At 34.5% G+C, this 14,736-nt stretch overlaps 1 non-coding gene across 1 annotated transcript; it reads left to right on the top strand.

The window, feature by feature from the left end:
* The first annotated feature begins 1,547 nt into the window (after positions 1-1,547).
* LOC126008157 (U2 spliceosomal RNA) lies at positions 1,548-1,737 on the top strand. Its single transcript, XR_007495537.1, has one exon. It is a non-coding gene; the product is annotated as a U2 spliceosomal RNA (small nuclear RNA).
* The last annotated feature ends 12,999 nt before the right edge of the window (positions 1,738-14,736 follow it).

Raw genomic sequence — 14,736 nt, 5'->3', positions numbered from 1 at the left:
GTATAGTAAGGATTGTTGGTGGAACTGTCCCTCAGTTTGATGCCTATGATTGAACTATGTCATGGAAATTGCTGGTCTTGTTCTTATTGCCTCCAAATGCACCAATAACGCTTCATGGCATTGATCCTTGTTTGCATAGACACATTAAAATGGGAAAACACTATACATACAGATTAGTTATTATCTAATAAATCTCATTACAATGTACCTTACACCCTGAACATTGATATAATGACCTGGCACAGGCCTCAGATGAATGGGCATTCTCCATTCACACTGGAACCAGGCACGCTATCTACGAAACATCCAAGGTCTTTTATAGCAACAGTTGGAAGCAGTCCTCTACCAGGAAAGACACTACCAAGGGTCTGACATCGACCTCCTAAAAAGACACCTCCGTTTACACTGAGAAGACGTGACAACAACAATGACCTGCGATAAGACGTGACAACAACAATGACCTGCTCTACAGGACATGGTTCTCTCTATTGCCCCTTAAGTGTGAGATGAAACGAGAGAATGCTCTGCACCATCCTGACTGCTATATGAGACATGTAGACTCCAGGATCTTTAATACAGAAGCATGACACCAACAACAGAGACTATGTGAGGAATGGAGGTGTATTGCCACTACAGGCGATGACTTGAATTGGACAAACTAGTTTGCCTGGAGCCTAGAGTCAGTCCTGTGCCAGGAAACTTCAGGGGTAGGGTCTCCATCTATTTAGACCATAATTTGTCTTTCCATGTCCCTTATGTTTTGGTGGGCCTATGCAAACAAATGCCACTTTAATATCGTTTTTTACTATGGTCCCTTGACTCCAATCCTTAAGAAAAACAACCCACTAAAACTTTTGAGGTTAATTTAAACTAGTAAGCATGTGCATGGATCTAGATAAATGTACTTTGCCCTCAATGTTTAAAGAGTTACATAAGTCTAATATCTTTAGATTATATGGTGTGCTGCTAAGAAATAATATGTACTACAACGGGGGATTTGAGGGACAAAGTAATTGTATGGTACATGGGTTCAGTTTTGTTTTTCTTAATGTTCTTTGGCTGAAAGTATAAGGCTGGGATATCATCGATGGGACTACTGAGAATCCTGTTTATGGGTGATTGGGCTTCCACTGTAACTTTACCCTGTCCTCTTTCTTTGCATCTTTGTTGTCATAATTAAAATAAAAAAAATTAAAAAAAAAAAAAGAAAAGAAAAGATCATTTTGGGAAATTATTAACTCCACTGGTATGTCCTGCAGATTAATTCTACCTTCAAAGTATCCATATGTATAAGGATTAGGACGATTACACATATTGGCCACAGTGCACAAAAGAATACTTGTCACAGACTCATTTGTTTTTAAATGAGAATTATGCACTATTTTTTTCTCTGAGGATGCAGGATTTTGAACTCAGAATTAGTCCTTACCCTTTCTAAATCCTGTTTTAGAAATTAATCTTTTATATTTTTATTATAAAACAGACTTCCTTGAATATTTGTTTCTTGTACAGGAACTTTAAAAATTTTTATAATAGAATTTTATGTCATAGATACTCAGCCTTTTGGCTAAGATCAAGTGTAGTATCTGTTTTTATCAGTTTAATATTGATACATCCTCTATTCGAGGACAATATATTAAATGGATTTTTGGAGCTGGGAGTCAGAAGAGGAGCTTGCTCCATCCACTCCACGCATCGACCGGGTATTGCTGTACCTCCAGCAATAAAAAAAATATTTTTATATCAAATGAATAGATTCTAGTAAATAACACAAGGAAATCCCTCTTTGATAAGTAACCATACTAAATCTGTCCTCTTTACTTTCCTATAAACTAAGTATAGATTGTAACAGAATCTGTGTTCAAACAGTTCTTTAATTGTTAGATATATTTCTATTTTTGAACTTATTTTCAATGATATTACTGTTTCAGAAATAGAAAAGAATCCTAGAATTTTTGGGGGGGAGTGAGGTCACACCCAGAAGCACTCACAGGTTACTGCTGGCTCTGCACTCAGAAACTGCTCCTGACAGGCACAGGGGACCATATGGGATGCAGGGGTTTGAACCACCATCTGGATTGGCTGCACGCAAGGTAAATGCCCTACTGTGCTATGTCTCTGGCTCCTGAATCCTAGAATTTTTAACTAAATGCTTAATTAAACTTGTTTCAAGATTTATGTCCATTGCCTCCTCTCTCCAACAGACATACATATATACACACATATTTCAGAAAGCACTTTAATCTCTCTTTGCTCTCTTGCATGTTTTGATGGCCTCCTATCACCTAGTTCATCTATGTTGTAAATTTATTCAGAATTCAGTTTCTTTCTCAAGTGGTCCTTGAAGAGTATGTTAGAAGCCATAATCAGCATGTATTATACCTGTTTTCTAAGCAGGGCACCTTCATTTCCAAGGATCCTGTTTATAATTCTTGGCTTATTTTGATATGTATCAATGTAACTTTCAATTCTTTGGAGCTTCTTACATCTTTAGCATAAGCATATTTCTATACCTTTCTTGCAGTGTCTTTTTAATTCCCCAATGATAAAAATGCTGACAGCATTCTCTTCCTTTGATCATGCATCCCTCTGTTCTTGTGTCAGGGAAGTCTTAAAATTCAAAAGAGATATAAAAATAATATAATGGTATTTTATCTTTTAAAAAAAGAACTGAAGTTTTCTAGTGAAAATTTCTCTCTTAAATGTTGGGGGAGTGGGTCATGAGGAATTAATGTGGAAGGATTTTAGGTATTTAGCCACTGGTTTTATGAGATACATAGATTTTTTTATAAGCAAAACTACAATTTCACCAAATATAAGAAAAATGGGTGATAAGCAGAAAAATGTTTTTATATGCTGCCAATAATAAGCAAGTAATGTATTCCTTGTCATTTAGGAAACCTGTGTTGAAAGTCTTAAAATATATGCAAATAGTTATTCCACAAATTCACACAAAGAAATTATTATGACAATAAGTAGAGTTATCTATAAGATGATTATCAATGTTTTTAAAATATCAAAATTTGCAAATTATCTCCATTCTAAATAACAGCTAGATTTATTTAACTATACATCTGTAAAAACAGTGAATAAATTAATGATTCTGTTGATTTTGTATTGTTTTGGAGGACCACATCTGGCAATGCTTATCAGGGCTTACTCCTGGCTCTGTCATCAGGACTCAGTCCTGGCAGTGCTCCAGGGACCATATGGGAAGCAAAATACAACACACAGGCCAGCTGTGTTCAAGGTAAGCAACTTACCAATGGTCTTATTCCACCACAACCCCCTTTAACCAATGATGTTAGAGCTAGGAATTCTCAGCTGATTGAGTCAAGTTTAGCATACAGCAAACCCAAGCTCTGGCACTACAGAGTTTCCAGAAGACACCACAGCCAGTTGTCTTTCAAATATATGGTGAGTATAAAATGAGCTACAGGGCTATTTAGTAGAAGTAAAATTTTAAATATATACACTACAATTATTTCACCTTATAGTATATAAATTATAAATGTATTCATCAAAATCTTAAGAATTTTGACAGTAAATGGCAAACCAGTGCTTGGTATTTTCTTTTTTTGCATGAGTTTCTAAAGTCTCACAAATCTCTCTTTATACATATGTGTAGATATGTAATGTAAAATCTTTTCCTTTTGGCATAAATTATTTTGCAAGTCAGATAGCAATGAAGAATATGTGTATAGGTAATTCCTAAGTCAATTAATGAAAAGAGAAAGACTTTCTGGATGAGATCAAAAGAGAGAGGAAATTTAAAATTCATGTCAACATTTATATAGAAAATAAGAAATATACTGTCTTTCCCAAGAAACAGAAAAATAAAAATAAATAAGAGAAATAAATAGAAAGGAAGAAAGAAGATGCTTACTAAGTGCAAAAAAAGTAAGCAGAGTTGGCATAAGTGGCTTGGTTCTTCTTCACTAGATGCTTCTGTGGCTCTAACAGCCCTGTAAGTATCCATATATACTTATGTCTGTTAAAACAGTCAACTTTGTATCATTCAATTACAGCAAAATTAGCACTCATTTTTAATTCTAATAGTACCACTTCCCTGGAATGCCAGGAACAAGGTTGATCTCAGGGAGACTTTCTTTACTCTATCAATCGATGCATTGTACTCCCAATAATACTTTGCCAAGTTCAGGGCATACAGATATATGGATCATAATTCCTTCATATACATATACACACATGTATCCAGACACATTCATGCACAAATAGAACATTATAAACCAATTGCAAATAGAAAAAACAAGGGACAAAAGTAGCATAGAGATAAAGTTAGACATGGTGGGTAAGGGAGAGTTCTGGAATTCCTATTAGTTATAAATGTGACTTGGGCAATATTTAACTTCCATGACTTTTTGTTCCTAAAAAGTGGTGAAAATATCCACATTAGAGTATTTTTGTGGAAATTAAGTTAAATGAATAGAGCACTGCTAAATAGCTAGCATAATATTTGGATACAAATATAGGTGAAAGTATAAAATGTATCTTTTGCCCATTTTGTTTTTGGAAACTACAAGAGAATAAGGAGGGATCAAAAGATTTCTCACTGTTCATTCCACACAAACCCAGCATGGCTGGGCAGAGGCTCCTGCAATTACACTGCAGCAATGCATACCTGGAAAGTGTGGCCACAGTGTCTGGTGCAGAAAGACCAATTTGATTTTTTACTCCAGAAATGCCACTCTGGCTGTAGGGTGGAAACTGGAGTTAGGGAGAACAATTGGAAGCCTGTTCCCATAATCCAGGCATAAAATTATAGTGTCTGAACTGGTGGTGGCACTTGTAATGGAGAGTAGTGGAGAGATTTGGGGGATATTTAGAAAGAGAATCAATAGCACTCTGTGATTGATTTGACCCAGAGGTACAAGAGGGCAAAGTCAGGGATAATTGAGCAGTTTCTGGATGGAAACTGGAAATATGGTGGTAGTTTGAAGTAAGAGTGAGAAAGCTAACAATAGCAAGTAAATTAGTGTGTTGCAGAGGAAGGAAGAAGTATTTGTCTGGAATGGGGAAACTGAGACAAATACTGAAAATTTCAACTCAACAAGTTGGATGTGCCTCTGATATTTAAATAGTGACTTTCTTCAAATATTACAAGCTTGGTTTGTTATTTTCCTGTGTATTTCCAAATGACTTTAAGAGGATTGCCATTCTGAAAGGTGAAGGGAAATTCTTTTCCAACTTCTTCCATACTCTTTTCCAGTTATCCTAGATTACATGGATCTTCCCACCACTTAAACTTGTTACGCACCATATAAACAATTCATCTGCCATTGAACTTATACTAGCTTGCATTGCATTCGCTACCCTGTGCTATGTATATATACTACCTTGTGTTAGATATGACCTGGTATTAATTATATTTGAATAACATACAGTATCTCATAGCACAATAATATAGGCTTCCCCTGTCCCTCTCCTAATCTCTCACATCCTTTTGACTCCACAAAGTTGAATTTTCTTAATTCATTAATTCTTAGTTCATTATTTCAGTTCAGCATTCCAAAGTAATCTGAAAAACATAAAAGTTACAAATGATTAAAGATGCAAGACATATCACATTCTAGATTCTCCCAAGTCAAAGAGAAAACTAAAAAAATATTTTTGGGTGATTTATTAGGGGAAACTCAATGATTGTGCTGTACAAACTACAAAGAATATGGTTGACACTAGAAAATAGAAAAATTACTTGATAAAAATGATCATGTTGTAGAAATGCAAAGTTTGAATATATGGTACAAAGAAAGAAGTTAAAGGAAATGAAGAAAGAAATATTTTTGTTTTTCTCTGTGCTGAAGTCAATTCTGGGCATTGTGAGGAAGACCTAGGGCTTGAACTTAGAATCTCAGACATGCAAGACGTGTTCTATGACTGAGTTACAGGTAAAGAAGTTCTTTATAAGATTTTTTAAGGAGTAAATTATTAATTGCATTAGCATGTAAATATTATGTAATGACCATTAGGTTAAGCCTGATTCTCTCTGCTTTATAAATTTTACTATGGTAATCACAAACATGAACTTTATTTTATTATTTTCATTTTATAAGTCACAAAAATAGCACAGAAAAAACCACCTAGTTAGTACAAGCAGCTATAGTAAAATCCATTTAATTGGTGGCTCATTATCATTATTCAATAATCTCTCATGTGTTTGTAACCTGAAAATTTTAAGTTCAAGGTACCAGCAGCTTAGTCAGTTGAGGACCTATTCTTGGTATCAGTGGGTGGATATTGTCTTCTTTTATCCTTACATAGTTGATATGGGAGAGTTTTTTGTTTTTGTTTTTGTTTTTTTCTTCTCTTTTTTCTCTTTCTCTCTTTTTCTCTCTTTTTTTCTGGGAGAGCCCTTTAGTAAAGTCCAATTTCTATATCGAAGAGTTTTAGTGTCATGATCTCATCATTTTCCATCACCGGAATCCTTATATCTTAATACCATCACTTTGGGGGTTACAATTTCAACAGATAAATTTATATGGGATACAACATGCAGTTCATTACAGTCACTTTCCCAAAGGTAAGCAGTTCATTCTTTGAATAAAAGAATCTTAGCTGTTTGTTTCTGTTAATTTTTAAGGAATACACATTTATAAAGGGAAAAACATCATTCTCAACTTAGAGAAAAGAATTTCAATTAGAGATAGAAGAGCATTGTTTTTCAATGTGTATAATTTGTGCAATTTGTTTTCCAAAGAACTAAATATTCTGCCACTCAAAATGGTTAGATACAAACTATGTGTCAGGATTAGTGCTATGTAGTTTCCATACATTTTTAAGTTATTTTCATGAGTTCTGTTAAATGATTACTAGTCCTGTATTATAACTAGGAATATTATGTTTTGCACTCCATAAGTCATTTACATGCATTTAGTTAACAGAGTTGGGACTCAAATATATACCTAACCAATATCAAAATACCAAACTAGGGGGTTGGAATGGATAGTACAGTGGTGTGGTAATGTTAGTGGTGGGGTTGCTTGACTTGCATGTGGCTGACCTGGATTCGATCTTGGCATCCAATTTGGTCGCTGAGCATCGACAGAAGTAATTCCTGAGCGCAGAGCCAAGAGCAACCCCTGAGCTTAGTCAGGTGTGGCCCAAAACATAAAAAAAGTCTCAAACTACTATATTTTTGCTAGAGACAAAAATCTGTGTCCCTTGTGCTCTATATCTCCAAATTCATAGCTTTAAATTCTACTCCTTTGGATTCCATATAGACCACTAAGTACTGCCACTAAGTACTTTTTACTTCCTGAGTAAAAAGCCAGGAGTAACTCCTGAACACCACTGGATGTAGCTCAAAATAGACAGACAGACAGACAGACAGACAGACAGACAGACAGACAGACAGACAGACAGACAGATGATAGATGGATAGATGGATAAATTAATGATAGATAGATAGATAGATAGATAGATAGATAGATAGATAGATAGATAAATAGGTAGGTAGATAGATATATGATAGATAGATAGATAGATAGGTAGATAGATGATAGATAGATAGATAGATGACAGATAGATAGATGATAGATAGATAGATAGATAGATAGATAGATAGATAGATAGATAGATAGATAGATAGATAGATAGATAGATAGATAGATAGGTAGATAGATAGATAGATAGATTGATTGATTGATTGATAGACCATTACTCTTTGTGATAGTAATAGGAAATGTTCTTTTGGGCTGTAGTAGGTACAGGAATGAAATGACATTCTCAGAAATAGAATCGGTGAAATTTAAAGCCAGAATGTGAACTAGACACGTAAGATACTTGTCTTGAAGGTAGCCAATCCCCAGCATACCACATGGTGCCCAGAGCCTACCAAAAGTGACTTATGAATCCAGGAGTAATTCCTGGGCACAGCCAGATATGGCCCCAAAATAAAAACAAACTAATTATAACGCATTAGGAAAAGGCTGTTTCCTCTTGTGAATATACAACTAGGAGTTGGTTGTCAGCATTCAGAACAGGAACATCTTAATTTTTTAACCAACTCAATTTTTGGGGCACCCTAACATTCAACCTCCAGAATGGATAATAAAATTCTGTTCTTTGGAAGCCACTCCATCCATGCGTATTTTATTATTGAAACCAAAACATAGTAAGATATCTTCTTCAAATAATTTTCTATGACAATAGGCTTACAAAATTGGGCAATTGCATAGGATTTTACCAGTGATAATTGTCAACTCCCACAGTTACTCAGACTGAGACAGAAACTTTATGCTAAAATCTCATATGAGTTTGAAATGAGTGAGAAAAATTTTTTTCTACATGTGTTAAGAATAATTCAATCTTTGGGTCACAATTTTTCATAGCACTGAGTATAGATCATAAGCTACATTCTTTCTAAGAAACAAGAGAGCCCAACACAAACAGATGAATGATGGTAGTCACTAACATATAGAAAATGTAGTAATCATGTAAGTATTAATTTTCTGAATGTGTTAAAAGTGATTTATTACTATTAAGGATATTTTATCCATTTTATCAGTACAGAAGGGACAAAAGGGACTAATTCTTTTAAAACTGAATGTCATCTATGTTTTTAGCATGGATGGATGATGGAAAATTGCCATATGAATTGTATGGAATAGATACAAAGGTGAAGTGAAATAAAATGGGACCTATCTCAAGTTTAAAATGAGAAAATTGAGTTTGTTCTATGAGTTTCACAAAAGTTATGTGATACTTCTTAGCACTTCAGTTTATTCGAATATAAATTCCAGATAATAACATCCACTTTGTATGGTGAGTAAACAAATAATACATATGCAAGGCTTATATAGACAGCATAAAATTTTATAATTGTTGTCTTTAACTCATATTCAAAATGCTATATCTAATTGCTTTCATAGATATTATTTGGATGACCACAAAACATTGCAAGATGTTTAAGGAAATGCTCCCAGGATATAGAGTTTCCAATGTTAGCATTTGAAAACAAGAGTAATAATTTGAAACCATACTATTATAAAAACAATAACATTTTTTAAGATGGTCTGTGCCAAATTTTTATTAAACACTTTTACTATGGGTTTCTAATTCACTGCACTGTATTGTGAAAGAACAATTTTGGTAATTTTCCTAACTGTCATCTGATCTTTTATTCCTTAATTTGTAGAAAGTAGGTACTGTTAGGTTCTTAGCTGTTCATTTTTTTTCTACATGTAATTATCTTACTGTGAAATAGTAGTCCTTTGCAAGTAAAAGAAAAGTAACTTTATCTCACTCTGCTTACCACAAATTCTAATAATTGGACAGTGAAATGAGATCCACCTAAGATGATTAAAGAATTAGAAAATATGGCCTGACTAGAAAGGTTAACAAAATTATGCTGGATAATTTTAATCTTTGTTATTCTTTAAAGATGAGCTGATTTAATTACTGCCAGTAATATTCTTTACCTTCAACTTATATAGTTCAAAAACACTGAATCTTTATGACAATATGAAATCTCACTTAGAAATAAAAATATTTTTGAATATATGTGTTGAGTCAATAACAAAGCTGAAAGAATTAGAAATTAGACTCTGTGGTAGATAAATTTAAGTACTTTGGTAGTTAGTGGTTAAAATACAGCAACATATACATTGAAGAGGAATTAAAATTTTCAACAACAAAGGATTATGTAAACTTCTTATTTCAATTTTTAAAATAAGGTAAATATATAAAACATTCATCTACTAATCATGTCCAACAAAATTTCAAATTTGTGATAAATATTTAATCAAAAGTTTTATGTGAAGTACTCACATAATTAAGTTCTATGAAATTACATGGAAGGGGAAGGAGAAGAGAATTAGTAACTAAAAACCCATGTCAATAACAAAACTGTTATCTCTTTTTTTTAAATAATTTTTATTGTGACCAAAGTGAATTACAAATCTTTCACAGTAATATTTAAGGTACATAGTGACAATGAATTAGGACCATTTCCACACCAGTGTTGTCCTCCCTCCACCCCTGTTCTCAGCATGCATCCCATATCTCTTTCATTTGCCTCCCTCCCACCCGGACTCATGTCTAATCCACTGTGGATTTTGCCACATTAGTGGCAAATTAGTGCCACATTAGTGTAACTGCTCCCCTCTGTGTATAGATTGTTGTAGTAGAATGGGTATCAATTCTGTTGTCGTTAACTTTGGGTTCAGTGTTTGAGTCTGATCATTTTTTATTTTCACTCAGTGTTCATACGACTATCTGGTCCTGGTACCCTCCTTTATTTTTAATCCCCCATCAATTCATGAGGCAGAACAAGATGATTCAACACAATTGTATCTCTTAATCAACTTGGCCCTCACCATGTTTTTAGATGGGCCTTCCTTTGTTTATCTATACAGGAACACACTGTGTTGCCCCACCCCAGTCGTGAAGCTTTACATGAGAAAGTGTATGAAAAGCAGTTAGTAAACTTAAAAGATAAACAAATAAAGCTGTTATTGAGTATGGTAATCATTGAAAGAAGTCTTTTATTTTTCCTAAAAAGTTTTGAAACTAGGTCAGAGTCTCATCACTCTGGGGTAGTCATGTTCAGTCTTCTCCTAAAACAGCAAGACAGATACCGTATACACTAGAGTATAAGTCGGCCCGAGGATAAACCAACCCCCCTAATTTTATCCTAAAAACTGGGAAGACTTAGTCACTCGAGTTTAAGCTGAGGTGGAAAATGCAGCAGCCACTGGTAAATTTCAAAAATAAAAATATATACCCAAAACAATTACAATAATGGAGAAATCAGTAAATAAACACATGACTACATTTACAAAACATGATTGTTTGATATACTGTATACTATTAGCATACCACATTAACCCATAGTATTCAATGGCAACTATAATCATGTGAATAAACCATTTAAAACTGTAAAACATTGTAAATAAATGGTTAAAAATCCTGAATCCTTATACTCCAAAACCTTTGATTATAAGGATTTAGGATTTATAAATATTTATTTATATGACTTTACTGTCTTAAATAGGTTTTTCACTTAATTAAATATGTCATTTAATATAGTGGGTTAAATAGTTCAGTGACATCCAGTTCAGTTCAGCCATCTACCTCTTCAGCTCAGCCCTAACTTGTGGACTGAGCTGAAGCAGTTACCCCTCCAGAAGATGGCAGAAGACAGGAGATTATGTGCATTTTATTCAGTGCAAGCTTACTGAATCCAATAACGTGTATGACCCAAGTATAAGCCAAGTCTAAGTTTTGCACCACAAATTTTGTGCCCCAAAACTCAGCTTATATTCGAGTATATAGGTAAGTTCAACACTACTTTTTCATGAAGGGTTGTTGCTCTACTTGCATATGTGACTAGGTTAAAGTTAGGCTCCTTCTACTATTCTGTTACTGGACTGGCTCCTGCAGAAAGAAGGCAGAGAGCAGGGCAGCAGTCCTTTATAATGTCTCTGGGTACCCAATCACACGGCAGGAATTGGCCCCACACTAGTTGGGTGGGAACATCTTACTGGTTGTGGGTCCTGGAGAGATGATTCTTGGTGTCTCTGGACTTATCTCTTAACCTCTGAATCCCACTTCTCCGCATTGTAAAAAGCAATCTACAACCTTCACAATCGGGAAATTTTGCAGTACAACCCCATCTTTAAAGAATCAAGATGGCTGCTCTGATAATCCGAAAAGTACAAAAAAAAAAAAAAGTACAAAAGTTAGGTATCCTCTCAAATAAGATGTTTAAAGTATAATTATGGAAGATATTCAGGGAGCTCAAAATAAACATCGATAGACTTGAATGGAGCATAAATAAGCATCAAGAGTATTTAACAATTGAAATTAGAAATTTTCACACTAAAATAACAGGTCTAAAAATCTCGGCTTATGAATTGAAAACCTCAATGGAATACCTCTCCACTGGAGTAACGGCAGCTGCAAATGGGGTCAGTGAGTCAGAGGATGAGATGCAAAACAACTTTATACAATGGAAGAGATTGGAAGATAACTTTAAAGCAAATGATCAGACAATGTCTTAACTACTCAAAGAACGTGAACCTATGACAATAGACATCTTTGAGAAACTCAACAGAAACAACATAGGAATCAATGAAGTCCCAGAAATGAGTTGGAGGAAGAGTGAGAACAGGAAGAGAAGGAAGAAGAATTTGAAGAATAAGGCAAAGAAAAAGAGTAGGAAAAATAAGGCAAAGAAGAGTAAGAATAAGGCAAAGAGGAATAAGAAGAAATTGTGAAAAATAGTAAGAAGAGAGGGAAGATGAAAAGGATTCATCCTTTTCTTCTGAAATAAAAAGAGGAAGGAGAGTAAGAAGAGGGCGAAGAATAGTAAGAAAAGAAAAAAAAGAAGAGGAGGAAGAGGAAGAAGAATAAATGGAGGAAGAAGAGTAGAAGGAAGAAGAAAAAGAAGAGGAAAAGAGGAGAAAGGAGAAGGAAAAGAAGAGAAAAAAGACAAGAAAAGAGGAAGAAGAATAAATAATAATAAAATAAAATAAAAATAATGAAATAAAAAGAAACAAAAAGAAAAGAAGAATAAATGCACGAAGAAGAGTAGAAGGAAGAAGGAAATGAAGAAGAGGAAAAAGAAAAAGAAGAGGAAGAAGTAGAAGAGGAGGAAGAAAAGAAAGAAGAGTAGGAGGAAGAATAAGAGAAAGAAGAGGAGAAAGAAGAATCTACAGCCATACCAGCCTGAATGTTCCCGATATCGTCTGACCTCAGAAAGAGAAAGAAGAAAAAAAGAGGAAAGAAGAAGAAGAAGAAGAAGAAGAAGAAGAAGAAGAAGAAGAAGAAGAAGAAGAAGGAGAAGAAGAAGAAGAAGAAGAAGAAGAAGAAGAAGAAGAAGAAGGAGAAGAAGAAGAAAAAGAAGAAGGAGGAGAAGAAGAAGAAGGAGGAGTAGGAGGAGAAGAGAAGAAAAGAGAAGAAGAAGAAGAAAAGAAGAAGAAGAAGAAGAAGAAGAAGAAGAAGAAGAAGAAGAAGAAGAAGAAGAAGAAGAAGAAGAAGAAGAAGAAGAAGAAGGAGAAGAAGAAGAAAAAGAAGAAGGAGGAGAAGAAGAAGAAGGAGGAGTAGGAGGAGAAGAGAAGAAAAGAGAAGAAGAAGAAAAGAAGAAGAAGAAGAAGAAGAAGAAGAAGAAGAAGAAGAAGAAGAAGAAGAAGAAGAAGAAAATGGTTTGAAGATTTATCTTTAATTTCTTTTCTTATAATAGTGTCTTTGTTTAAACATCGTGATTATAACATTTTTGTAGTTGGATTTCAGTTAAAAAATTTTAAAAATTATAAAAAGATATTTTGTTATTTGCACTTTCATTACACAGTATTAAGTCTGAAAAGAACAGATGTCTATCTCCTAAAATTTGTTTTATTCATTTCTAAATATTCTATTCTTCCACATGACAATCCCTTATTATTTTGCAATTGCTATGGTTTATTTGACAATATATGCAATAAAATGTCTACTAAGTCACTGCTGCTATCTTTGCCCCCCAGCTACTCTTCAGTCCTGACCTGTGAAATTTATTCAGGTGTAGTCATTTCCCTCTTTCTATATTTCCAATCCTCCAGCAAAGCAGGATACCCAGAGACTACCCTCTTTTAAAAAACAGATTTGAGATTTTAGAGGACTTGAATGTCTGACCATGACTACCTGGTATTTTGAACCAACAAATTGACAGATCATGTTTTTTTAATTCGTTTAGAAATTCTTTGTTTCAATTAGAAATTATTTATTAGCTAATTAAATGTTGCCAGTAAGTTATTCTTTTCTTTATTGTTTTGTTTTTGTTTTTTGCTTTTTGGGTCACACCCAGCAGCGCTCAGGGGTCACTCCTGGCTCTATGCTCAGTAATCGCTCCCGGCAGGTACAGCGGATCATATGGAATTCTAGCAACCAATGGTCCATCCTGGATCAGCTGTGTGCAAGGCAAACACCCTACTGCTGTGCTATCTCTCCAGCCCCACCAGTAAGTTATTCTTGGTGGAACAATAAACCCTCCCCATGTCTTAAGGATGTTCTAATTTCTTTTAATTAAATTCATAATAACATTCTTTTTTAATACACCTGAAATTACTGTTTACCCTCTAGTCACCCCAAATGCTGTATTTTAAAATGGAGCTTTATTTTTTATTTTATTTTTATTATTTATTTTTTATTTTGTACATAGTTTTATTTTTTTAATTATCATGCTTTGTGGGGACTGGAGCACAGTGGTAGGGTGTTTGCCTTGCACACAGCAACCCTGAATGGACCCAGTTTCAATTCCTTGTATTCCATATAGTCCCCTGAGACTGCTCAGGAGCGATTTCTGAGTGCAGTGCCAGGAGTAACCTTTAAACACCGCTGGGTGTGGTCTAAGAACAAACAAACAAACAAACAAAATAATAATTATCATGCTTTGTTTTTGTTATACATACATAGCAATCAAAATTCAGGATCAGTGGGTTCAGGAATAGGGTGGTAGAATGTCTTATAAGTGTGAGACAGTATAAACTAAGACGTCTGAGCCTCATAACTAAACAAGAATGCCACAACCAAGGGTTTGACTCTTAGAGAATACTACACCCTGCAGCAAGAAAAGGGGAGGGTGAGGGGAATAAATAAATAGGGTCAGAGAGATAAGATAGAAGAAAGATGCTTACTTTGCAAATGACTCACCAGGGTATTTTTCTTGGCACATTATAATCTCCTGAGTTCTGCCAGAAGTGACCCCTGAGTGCAGATCTAAGAGAAATTACCCGGAGA

Source organism: Suncus etruscus, chromosome 4 (genome assembly GCF_024139225.1).
Source record: "Suncus etruscus isolate mSunEtr1 chromosome 4, mSunEtr1.pri.cur, whole genome shotgun sequence".
Taxonomy (NCBI): domain Eukaryota; kingdom Metazoa; phylum Chordata; class Mammalia; order Eulipotyphla; family Soricidae; genus Suncus; species Suncus etruscus.
The sequence above is the reverse complement of the archived record's forward strand: the minus strand, read 5'-3'. Positions and strand labels throughout refer to the sequence as shown.